At 52.0% G+C, this 12,493-nt stretch overlaps 1 long non-coding RNA gene across 1 annotated transcript; it reads left to right on the forward strand.

Moving 5' to 3' along the window:
* Window positions 1-1,809: 1,809 nt before the first annotated feature.
* On the forward strand, window positions 1,810-10,783 carry LOC310707461. The gene is made up of 2 exons (XR_014526468.1): window positions 1,810-1,937; window positions 1,994-10,783. It is a non-coding gene; the product is annotated as an uncharacterized lncRNA (long non-coding RNA).
* The last annotated feature ends 1,710 nt before the right edge of the window (window positions 10,784-12,493 follow it).

A 12,493-nucleotide genomic window follows, 5' to 3' on the forward strand; every position in this document is an offset into this window, starting at 1 on the left:
GCCTTCTCAGTGGTGGCTCCACCGGACAACTTTGCAATCCCCTCCCTGCAGAAGCCAGCCGGGCTCCCTCCTTGCTATCCTTCCTCTGGTAGGTAAAGACTTCTTTGTTCCAACGGGCTTTCTGGAACTGTTTTTGAGGAAAGGGCTGGTTGCTGTGCTATTTTTATTGTGATGGCGTGTGTGTTTTAATGGAGTGTTGTGTGGTTTAATAATAATTTTTATTTTATTATTTATGTCTCGCCCCTCTGCCTGGGTTTCCCTAGCCACTTTGGGGGGTTCACAGCATATATAAAAGCATAATAAAACATCAAACGTTAAAAAACATAATATCTTAAAGAGTCCATAAATAAACCAATAGAAAATAATGATGATAATGAATAATAATAATAATAATAATAATAATAATAATAAACAGTTTAGTTATACCCAAATTTTAAAAACCACCAAACTCAAGTAAACATTTAACCAACACCAACCCAGCAAAAACAAAATTTTAATTCAATGTTCAATTGATTTTTAATGTCTGTGTTTTTAAATGTTCCTGTCTTGTCTGTAAGCCACCTTGATTCCCTGTCAGGGCAAAAGGCAGGATGTAAATAAATAACCAACCATCATCATCAGGGCTATTCTCTTTTTTTAGAAGAAAAAGGGTGCTGGGACTAACATGAAGTTGTTACAGTAAGTGGCAGTTTTAACATTTGGGGTTGGGGGGAAAGTGTGCCAGAAAGATCCGGCGCTCTAAGGACACAGAATTATAGCCTTGTAGAGTCGGAAGGGACCCGAGGGTCATCTAGTCCAACCCCATGCAATGCAGGAATCTCACCACTAGGCCATACTGCCTATTAAAAATTCCCGGTGCAGCTTTTTCTAGCGATGAGCCAGGTGCGGAGGAGGTTGGCAGAGGGGGAGAAACGGGATGTCAAGAAAATCAGATGAGAAGGAGGGAACGAACGAGGGCGGAGGGGCAGGATGAGGATCCAGGAAAGAATGAGACTGGAGTGGGTGAGTCAGAGCGGAGGAGGCCTGGCAAGGCAGGCAGGCAGGCAGGCGAGGTGCCTTGTTTGTTTGCCATCTCCAGCGTTACGGTTGCCACCCAGTGCTCCCTGCCCGCCTGAGATGCCTCCCCTCCTGTTTACGGGAGAGGAGGGCGGCTGCTGGCCTTGCCAGGCAAGTTAAAAATATCCCCAGCCCTTGCGGAAGCCGAACAAAGATCCAGCAGGAGGAGGAGGAGGAGGGGAGAAGGCTGCTGCCATCAGATTTCCGTTCCCAGGATTATCCCCTGGAAAATCGACCCCCAGAAGGTGCTCCCCACCCACCCTGGACGGAGGCTCCTCGGGAAGGGAGACCTGGAGATGGAGAGCCTTGGAGGCAGGAGGCGACAAAGCCAAGCGCTCCTTTCCGCACAAGGGAGAGCTGGCCGCCACAGGGCTCTTGTTTTACTGCGGCCTCCCCCACGCTGGCGCTCTCCAGATGGGAGCTTTAGTTCAGCTGGGAGTTGTGGTCCAAAACATCTGGAGAGATAAGCTTGGGAGTTTTAGTTCACCTGGGAGTTTTAGTCCAGAACATCTGGAGAGAACTGCTTGGGAGTTTTAGTTCAGATGGGAATTGTTGTCCAAAACATCTGGAGGGAACTGCTTGGGAGTTTTAGTTCAGCTGGGAGTTGTGTCCAAAACATCTGGAGGGAACTGCTTGGGAGTTGTAGTTCAGCTGGGAGTTGTGATGAGAACATCTGGAGGGAACTGCTTGGGAGTTTTAGTTCAGCTGGGAGTTTTAGTCTAAAACATCTGGAGGGAACTGCTTGGGAGTTTTAGTTCAGCTGGGAGTTGTGTCCAAAACACCTGGAGAGATAAGCTTGGGAGTTTTAGTTCACCTGGGAGTTTTGGTCCAGAACATCTGGAGGGAACTGCTTGGGAGTTTTAGTTCAGCTGGGAGTTGTGGTCCAAAACATCTGGAGAGATAAGCTTGGGAGTTTTAGTTCACCTGGGAGTTTTAGTCCAGAACATCTGGAGGGAACTGCTTGGGAGTTTTAGTTCAGCTGGGGCTTGTTGTCCAAAACATCTGGAGGGAACTGCTTGGGAGTTTTAGTCCAGCTGTAATCCAGAACCTCCAGAGGGGACCAGCTGAAGGTGAAGCCTCTTTTGGAGGAATGCCTCCTCAGGGTTGCTTTAGCTGTGATTCCTGAATTGCAGGGGGTTGGACTAGATGACCCTTGGGGTCCCTTGCAACTAAAGCATGGAAAGAGGATGTTGGTGACTCAGCCATACATCCTCCATCACGGTTTCCAGTGTGGGAAGCAGATCTTGGTGCTGCTTGCAAAGCCTCTAAACAGCAGCCCAGATTTTCCAGGGACAGTGTCCTGTAGTGGTTAGCGCAGGGGTTCTCAAACTTTTTTTCTCCCGGCCAGTTTCGGAATAAAAATTTGCTCGTGCCACCATGATTTTTTTAATATATTGGTAAAACATTAGGAATCAAAAAGAAACAACTCCCAGCAGTGCTTGATTTATAACTCAGAACACAACTATTTTATAATATGATCGTGGGACGCCCAGAAAATATAAAACAAAGCAGCTACATATAAGCATTCCCAAAATATAATTATAAATGAGTCTTCTCCAGCCTTCTGTTCAAATGTCCTCAGGATTGTCCTTAGTATCACTTGATCATCTTGCTCTCACTTTGAAAAAACATCTATCCATATTCCGCAAATAAATATAAATATTTTAAAACATATATACTATGCTACTCTGAAATGTTTAAATGTTTCCTTGATTGTCCTTAAATCTTTCTGCCGCACCTTCCCATCCCCTCCTTCCACACCAGGGTGCTGCTGGTAAAGTGGTAAGTGCATCAGGCTACGAACCGGGAGACCAGGGTTCGAATCCTGCTCGGCCATGAAGTTCACTGAGTGTGGTCTTGGGCGCCTGTCACTGCCACTCAACCTAACCTACTGTACCTTGCAGGTTTGATAAAAATGGTGGGAAAGGACCATTTACATTCCCTTTGAGCTCCTTAGAGGAAAAGGTGATACGTAAATAAGCAAATAAATTTTGAAGCCTCGTGCAACACAGGGCACACTAACATGAGCCATTGTTTGGATCCGATTGATCCTGAAACGGACCTGAAGTTCTGGACCTTGTTGCTCTCCTCATCTTGCTGTTCTCTGGCCACGTTCCTTGCCAGGTTAAATCCGTTTTTCAGTTACCCTTCTTTTGCAATGGCTGGAGGGGAACAGGCAGTTTTCATCAATATGCGGATGACACCCAGCTCTACCTCTCTTTCAAATCAGAACCAGTGAAGGTGGTGAAGGTCCTGTGTGAGTGTCTGGAGGCGGTTGGATGATGGATGGTGGCTAACAGATTGAGGTTGAATCCTACAAGACAGAAGTACTGTTTTTGGGGGACAGGAGGCGGGCAGGTGTGGGGAACTCCCTGGTCCTGAATGGGGCAACTGTGCCCCTGAAGGACCAGGTGTGCAGCCTCGGAGTCATTCTGGACTCACAGCTGTCCATGGAGGCACATGTCAATTCTGTGTCCAGGGCAGCTGTCTACCAGCCCCATCTGGTACGCAGGATGAGACCCTACCTGCCTGCAGACTGTCTCGCCAGAGTGGTGCATGCTCTAGTTATCTCCCGCTTGGACTACTGCAATGCGCTCTACGTGGGGCTACCTTTGAAGGTGACCCGGAAACTGCAATTAATCCATAATGCGGCAGCCAGACTGGTGACTGGGAGCGGCCGCCAAGACCACATAACACCGGTTTTGAAAGACCTACACTGGCTCCCAGTACGTGTCCAAGCACAATTCAAAGTGTTGGTGCTGACCTTTCAAGCCCTAAACGGCCTCGGTCCAGTATACCTGAAGGAGCGTCTCCACCCCCATCGCTCAGCCCGGACACTGAGGTCCAGCTCCGAGGGCCTTCTGGCAGTTCCCTCACTGTGAGAAGCGAGGTTACAGGGGACCAGGCAGAGGGCCTTCTTGGTGGTGGCGCCCACCTTGTGGATCGCCCTTCCATCAGATGTCAAGAAAATAAACAGCTACCTGACTTTTAGAAGACATCTGAAGGCAGCCCTCTTTAGGGAAGCTTTTAATGTTTGATGCATTACTGTATTTTAATATTTTGTTGGAAGCCGCCCAGAGTGGCTGGGGTAGCCCAGCCAGATGGGCGGGGTTTAAATAATAAATCATTATTATTATTATATTATTATTTCAACCATGCCAAGCTCATCGTGTGGCTGCGGGGAAGAGACAAAGGGCAACAAATTTCCTAAGGAACATTGCAGAGGGATAAAGAGAAAATGGGAGTCGGCGGAGCAGCTGGGAGCAGGAGTCTTTCCTGTTTCCTGGAGATTTTGCGGTGACTCAGGGGAGGCCAGCAGAGCGCTAGGAAAGTTCCCCCAAATGGATTTTGCAACGCTAGCTGCAAAAAACCAGGGTGCTTGCATGGCTCGACTTTTGCATCCCGGGCAGATTTTCGAAACCGCCACCACCTGCTTGTCCCTGCAAATCCTGAGATTACGCGTAATCCACCGGATAATCGGGTCAGGCAGATGTCCCGATGGAATTTGCAGCCATCATCATTATTATATATTAAATTTGTACGTTGCCCGTCATCACAACGTAAAAATACAAAATGAGAACACACGTCACAGAACGAAACAAAAACAAACCAACAACCCACCTCCTGGAAACCCAATTAAAAGGCCGTAGAACGTTAAATCAGCCAAAGTCCTTGTTATAAAGAAATATTTTTGCCTGGTGGCTAAAGATGTATTATTATTTTATGTTATTTATTAAATTTGTGTACCGCCCTATACCCGTGGACCTCAGGGCAGTTTGCAACATAAAATCACAATATAATGTATAATGAAGGCGCCCGGTGAGCCTACTTGGGGAGTGCATTCCATAAACGGGGAGCCACCACAGAAAAGGCCCTGTTCTTGTGTTGCCACCCTCCAGACCTCTTATGAGGAAGGGAGAGAGGGGAGCCCACCCCCTGGGGCACTTCCAGGCTGCGGCAAATTTCATCACAGGCTGGCAAATTCAGGTGGCACAATTTTAGTCGGTTGGGAGAAAATCCTGGGAACACTTCTTGGGTTCGGAGGTGCAATTGTTTCTTTGCTGGAAGGGGGTTCAAAGAATTTAGGGCAGCTCCCATTCCTTCACAGGAGAGCCCCATAAACTTATTATGGGATAGCCCTATGGGAAGAGGGTGCAAGAGAGTTGTTGTGTTGCTCTTTCCACCTGTTTCCAAAGCCGCCCCCCCTTTTTTGTGGTGGTGGGGCGTCAATTAAAACCTTCAAGGAATGACCACAATGCAGGTCTTTTATGATGTAAAGAGGTGGAAAAAATTCACTGGAGGGACCATTTCCTCTTGCCATTGTTTACTGGGAAGGGAGGAAGCAGGAACGGGGAGGGTTCAAATGGGATGAGGGCAAAACCACAGGGAGGATTCCTTTTTTTAAAAAAGGGAGAGTTAGGGGGCAGGGAGCAAAAGGGCTATCCATTTTTCCAGGAAACAGAGAAGATAAATGAACTCAACTTCCTTTCAATATGCAGCTCTTGAAAAGGCAGGATGCAAACATTTCAGACAGCTTTTTGAGTTTCGAACAGTGCCAAATCATCCCCTGCGCTAGATTAAAAGATGCAAGCAGTGTCCATTGGAGGGTACGTTTTGCAGGGCAGCCATGGGCCTTCCCTGTGGGGCTGGACCCATGCAAAGCCTTTCCGATAGAAAACTGGAACCTTCCTCCCTGACATGCTACTTTTCTGCATGCGAGGATTTTAATTTTTTTTATTTATTTAAATGGAGGAAGAAGCCTTCGGTTCGTGTGATTCAGAAGTGGCGCAGTCCTGCCGTGTCTGGTGAAGCTGAAAGCTTCAGGACAGAAAAAAGGAAGGACTTATTCACGTGGCGTGGGGTTAAACTGCGGAACTCACTGCCACAAGCAGCAGCAACGGCCACCAACTTGAAAGAAGAAAAGAGAAATTAATGGAGGATAAGGCTAATACTTCCCCAGGCATATTCAAGGGCAGAAGCTCACATTCTTCCTTTGTCTTGCCCTCCTTTCCCTTCCCCACTACAAATATATATATTGTAAGGTCCTTGGGGCGAGTCCTCATTTCTCTCGCTCTACGGCAGGGCTGGAGGGACTCCTCTGTGATCTCCTCCCTGCTTCTGCAGTGAGTCCGCGCTGCCATTTGGCACTTACAAATTTTGCACGCACTCTGAATCTCTCGAGACATCGCTGTGTTTGGGAATCGCGAGTGTTTGGGAATCTGGCTTAAGCGCATGAGGCCCGCTGCAAATCAGGAGGGAGCTTGGAAAGATCTGCCTTTCTGGTGGCTTTGTAAAAGGCCATTTCCCTCGATGGAGGAGCATAAATGCAAGAAACGGAAGTGAAAAGCCTCCATAAATACTGGGTAGCAATTCCTGCAAAAGACAGATGCCCTTGCGTGCTCACTTACACAGCCATAAAGATACATTTGCAGGGCAAAATGTGCTTTGACTGCGGATAGGCTGGGCCTTGGCCATGTTTGGGAGCTTGAGAAAGTCCCGCCATCCTGAACCATGAGTAAGGAGTTACTCATCCGGCTGGCTGGACTGCCTGCAAGTGGGACAGGTGCCATCTTTTGAGGCCTTGCAGGCAGCAAACACCTCAGCGTGCAAGAAAAGGCTACCATAGCAGCCAGAGCTTTGCTACTGTTATCACATGACTTTATGGTCATCCCCCAAAAATTTTTATTGTGAATATCACTGCACGTAGAAAGCTAGCAGGTCAGGGAGAGAGGTTCTAGCTTTCTAGCGGCAGGGCTCCGAGTTACTGTAACAGCTCTGTGAATATATCAAAAATAAAACGAAAATAATATCCCCTTGTCATATCCTCTCACATCACAGAGGACTTGTTTGCTTTTCCTGCTCCGCCTCTCCTGCACCTGCCACAGCAGCCATTTTGTATTCGGCCACAGCCATTTTGTTGTGCCACACATGTCACAGCAGCCATTTTGCATTATGGGACAGACCCACACCAGCCGTTCCATGTTATGCCCCACATCTGCAGCGGCCCCACACCAGCCATTTTGCGACTGGCACCCCCACACCGCTTCTAATTCCAAACCAATTCCAAAATACCTGCCCCCCTGTGACCAGGAAAGAACCTGGGATTTTCTTTGGCATCCTCCAGATGCCCTCCTTGTGCCATTTCGTATACCCCTGACAACAAGGAGGGGGCTTTAAACACAAAAGGACACGTCCAGGAGCTTTCCATTTCAAGGGTGAGCCTGCTCTGTGCGCCCCACGGCCCCCGGGCTTGCTTGCCAAGTCAGCTCTCGCCCTGCAAGCCTTGGGATGCCACTTGCGCCGGCCCCCGGCTCCTTCCCCAAGCCTTTTTTCAGCCCCCCGACGGCACAGGATCGCGGGCGCGCCCTCCATTCATTCAGCCTGCCGTGCGCGCCGGCGGCCCCTAGTGGCGGACACGTCCCTTTGCAGGGAGAGCTCCGACTCCCCCCCCCCCCATCCTTCCGCCCCTCCCCGCGCTGCCAAGGACCACGCGGGACTCCTTTTGTGCACGTCCGAAACGTGCTGGGTATTAATAGCATCTGCCTGCTGGGCGGGAGGGGTCGGTGCCTGATAGCAGCAGGCGGGGAGGGCGAAGGGGTGTCGGTTGTCAGGAGAAAGGACCAGCTGGGCGGGGAGGGGGGAGATTTGCAAATCCTCCTCCGCCTTCCCCCCTCGCCCGCCCCGTCCTCTGGGCCAACATGCGCTTTAGCCTATATCCCTCCTGACCTGCTGCTGTTGCAGTTTCGGCGACGGGGGCCCGCAGGAGGTAAAGGGAAGCGGATCTTTGTACACCCCCCCGAGGGGGCGGGGAGGCCCGCAGCAAAAGCTGCTTGCGAAAACCGAAAGGGGCCGAGGCGAGCCTAGACGGGCCCGCCAGCTCGCTAAACCCAGCCAACCCCCCAAAAAACTTCCGACGTTGCTCCGGAACCTGCATTTTGCACGCGCACATAAGCTCCTAGATTTCCCCAAAACAAAAACGAAGGGGGTATATTTAAAAGCGTTCTAATTCCGCGGCTAGATCAGCCGTCGATCCCAGCACTTTCTCACCCAAAGTGGCCAACAAAAGGTGCCTTCGAATACCGCCCCCCTCAAAAATCAAGGCAGCGAGGCCTCTTATTCAGACGGGTAGACTGTCCCCGGAGCCGTCGTGGCTAGTAGCCTCGACCTCTACCGGCGACTGTGTCCCCCTGGCGCGCCCGTGTCGAACCGTCTTGAGCCGGTGCCCCAGTTCTGGAAGGGAACCGTGCCCCCATTTCAAACGGGCGCCCTTGGGTGGTGGTGGTGTGCGGAAAAGGCGCTCTCCCGGCCGCGGCCGCCCTTTGTTCTGGGTGACCCCGAGTTGTCCTTTCCTCGCTGCTGCTGCTACACGTGTGTGTGTCTGCGCGTGTGTGTCCTTGCGCTGTGCGCCCCGATCTGCTGCTCCCCCCGCAACCCAACCCACCGCATCAGGCAGCGCTTGGTGGAAATAGACGGGGGGGGGGGAGAAGGGAGGGGGTCAGATTTAAAACACGGAGGACGCTGGAAACTAAGAGAAGGGAGCACGAGAGAGGAAGGGAGACGAACGAGGAGGATTTGGGAATGGACGGGAGGGGGAGAGAACGACGCCCGGTCTCCGAGAAGATTGCGGGGAGCCCGGACCCGCCGACGCCGTCGAGGCGGCTTGGGGAGGGGGCCATCGGGCTGCCCTGAACAGCGCCCCAAAAGAGAGAAAGGGGGACGGGACGGCCTCCGGGCGCCCCTCGATCCTTCCTCGCGGGAAATCCGACGGCCCTTCGCTGCAGAAAGTCCGTTTTGCGTAAGGTGGGGAGACGGACGCGCGAAGGAAGCCATCTTGCCTCGCCCTGGGCTCCCTCGGAAGGATCGCGGGGGTCTCCTTTGCTCGCTAGAGGAGTCTCGGGGGGCGCGAGGTGGTGGTCGCTCTTTGGGCTGGTGGGGGGTTGGATGCAGGGGCCCCCATTAGATGCCTTCCCGGGGGGGGGGTGCAAAAAGCCAGAGGTTTGTGTGCTGGGAAAAGCCAGAGCAGCGCGTCTCCTTTTATTTTCCTGCCCAGGCAAATGCGCCGTGGCGAGGTCGCCTTTGCGTCTTGAGAATCCTTTATATATATGCGTCTTTTTAGAAACGAAGGAGTCGAGGGGTTGTTCTTGTTCCTTGCAAATTTCCGCAGGTAAGTATGCGTCCGATTTATTGTCTCTTCGCCTTCCTCCCTCGCCCCTCCAAATACTGTTCTCTGCACTCCGACCTGTTTTTCCATCCCTCATCTTCGTCCCGCCACCCGCACCTCCGATTATACACCACCAACAATGTCTTATTATTTAACAAGCTCTCCTTTGGGTATCGTCCGTGGTGCTAAAACGCCACGTCTAGCTGCAATTTTCACTGTGCACGGACAAACCACGCCGCCTGACTCGCATCTTTTTTAATTCTGTGTTGAGGATTGGTTCCATTCTACAGACAAGCAACTGAGGATGACTGACTAGCTTTCTGCCAAAGAGGGGGCTTGTGGGCTTGACGGGAGTTTTCCTAAAATTGCCCCCTCCATTTCCCGTCTGTTTCCCTTCCCCAGCATCCCTTCCATGGCAATGTTAATAAAAAATGCGCGTTGCATTAGCTTCCGTGGCCCCACGACTGGTTATTATTTCCATTAATTGATGCCATGACTGGCGCTCGGCAGGTTAACTAGAAGCAAGACCCCGGATCATCTGCCCCGAGGACCTTACAATCTGAACAATCACCATGAAAGAGGAGTGTAAAAAGACGGGGTGACTTTTTTGGGGGGGGTCTGCTTTCAGCGCCTTTGCACCTTTTAGCTTGTGGCGGCTACAAGGTGCAAAGAGGAGCTGTTCAATTTTGGGGTGCCGGCTTTAGATGTGGGGAGCCAGGCGTTGATTCCCTGCCAGGGCAAAGCTGCGCGCTCTCGGCCCCGCCATTTCTGCTGGTTTAACGTGAAGCTGGAAGAAGCGGGCGGGGTAAACGTCGAGCAAAGAGCAGCATTGTTTTCGGGTGGCAAAGCCACGAGGCTTGCTAAGCGCATTGTCGGATGATCCGGTTCCCAAGAGTCCCATTTTTAGCCCGGAATGCGGCATCGTGAGAGCACAGCATAGCGAGCAGGAGAGAAACCATTTTGAAACCAAATGTCCCCTTTTCGTTGTTGTTGCTTAGCGTAGATTTTACATATGGGGGCTTCAAGCGAGGGAGAGAGGAAGCAGGCCGGTTTTCAGTCGCGAAAACAGCCCTTCGGAGACATCCCGGGTCAACACGCAGGGGTGGGTTCAGACGCGCTTAGAGCAGCGCGCCATGGAAAGCCTTTCCAAATAACCAGCGATTGCAGAGGCTCTCCTGCAATTGTGTCTTTTTAAGTCTGGGTTTACCCCCAGAATACTCCAGATCTCCATTTTTTAGGCTGGTCTCGGAAACGTGCTTAGGGAGGAAGCCCCATGGAAGCCGACGATATTTACTTCGGCGTAAGCCCGTTTACCCTTGCGCTGCTTTTATTTGGAATGTGTCGCTTTGGAAAGGAAGCGCGCGTGGGAAGCGCTTTAAAATCGAGCTTTCACAAGTTGTTATTCCCACGCAAAAAGAGGATCTATTTGAGCTTCTGGAAAAGAGAGAAAGCGGGTCGTCCGTAACAGTCCCCGCTGCGCATTCTTCCAAAGGTTTCTGCTGTCCCCTGTAGCGCGAAGGGGCTGCGACCGCTGGGTGCGCACTTATTAAAACCAAATTAATGTCATTTGTTTTCATTCGTGTTCTGCTTCCGTTGCCAAACCAAGCTGGCTTTCAGCACAGAGCGCGCGCACCCCTAAAAAGGACCCCGGAAAGTGTAGTTTGCGCCGCGCTACAACTCCCAGCGCACTAGAGATCCCAGGATTCTTCGACGTGCTTTGAGTGTCGGGGGTGCAAACAGCTTGAACGGGAGTTAGCAAGCGGGGAGCTGCCCGCCCCATTTTACCCCTCCTGCTCCCACCGCAACAGCCACCCCAGCAAGGAACCTGGAGTCGCACCCGGGCCCGTGGGGTGGGGCGTGGCGAGGTTATTTTCCAGCAGCAGGCTCGGCGGGGCTGCCTTCCGCAAGGAAACAAAAGAGGCACGTATGGCGTAATGGAAAAATACATGGAGGGGGGTGGAGAGAGGGTTGTACCATCGCGGCTCGACGGGAGGGAGGGAAGGGAGAGGCTGGCCGAGCGCCTGCCGTCCAAGTTTCGAGGGGGAGGCCCGGCGAGGCGCGAGGAATGCGCTCCTCTCTTTCCCTCCTCCCGCAGCTCAGCCCCCTGCAAGCGGCGTTTACAGCTGCGCTGGGAGGCGCGTGCACGAATAAATAGGTTCGGGGGCGGAGGTTGCAGCTGCTTGCTGGGAGCGCGCGCGCGCGCGTTGGCTTCGTGGAGGAATCCACCCGCCGGTTGTGCGGAGGGAAGATGCGCAGAGGGAGATAATGGAGCTGGCAATCCCCACCGCACGTTAGGATTTACGGGGTGGGGGCAGGCATGCAAGCACCCCAGAAAGTGGGATCCAGATTTTCGGCCCTGGTTCCTGGTGCAGGCGCTGCTGGGGTGGTTTGGAGCGGCTCCGCTCTCCAGTCCTGCCACCTCGGTTGTCCCATCTGTAAAATGGGACCAAAAGAGAAGGCGACTTCACAGAGCTTTGGTGAGAAAGTGGGAGGGGCAGGAAGCCTCCCCCCTTTTTTTAATGGCCACGGGGTGGTAGATAATATGAATTATTGGAGGGTGCTGTTGAGAGTCTTTCCTTCACCGGTTATTTCTGCACTGTTGAACGCAAGAGGTACTTCCTGCTGGAGCCTCCTCAAGCTCACAATACCCCCCCCCCCATGAAAAAGAAAGAACCGCAACTGCCAAGAGATAGTTGGCCAACTGTGAACACAACACACGTGGAACCTCTTTGTCCAGAGGCAGTCTGCCAGCTTTGGCGGGAGGTGCCTGTCCAAATTCCCTAATAGCGCTCTTCCCAGAGGTATCCGTCCGCTGTTGCAAACAGGACATGGGAGCAGGGGGACCCCTGAGCTAGCCCAGCTGAGCTATGGGGAGGGGGAGAGAGCATTACCCCACACGTGACTATAGGCACTTGCAATGCACACAGATGTTGGCAACAAATGACAGGTGTGGGCGGGAGCACTTTCAGGGAGAGGCGGGGGAAGAAAATTTGGCTGAGACCAGAAGGGATATGGAAATCTGCGCGGGTGACTCACCTGCTCAACCTGGAAAATACTACAGCAGCAGGAAGGGGGGAGTGGTTCCCATTGCGCTTGGCTGCACTTCAGATTTCCCCTAGCTGGAACTCTTTGCGTTGTGGTGGTGTGTGTGTGTGTGTGTGTGTGTGTGTGTGTGCATGCATGCTTGCAGGTTTCAGTGCACAAAGCTTTAAAAATAACCAGAAGCTCACCAAATCGGGATGTTTAACTTTGGCGTTACCTGCTTAGGAAAGAAAC

This window comes from Podarcis liolepis (assembly GCF_965112155.1).
Source record: "Podarcis liolepis genome assembly, chromosome: 5".
Lineage (NCBI taxonomy): Eukaryota > Metazoa > Chordata > Lepidosauria > Squamata > Lacertidae > Podarcis > Podarcis liolepis.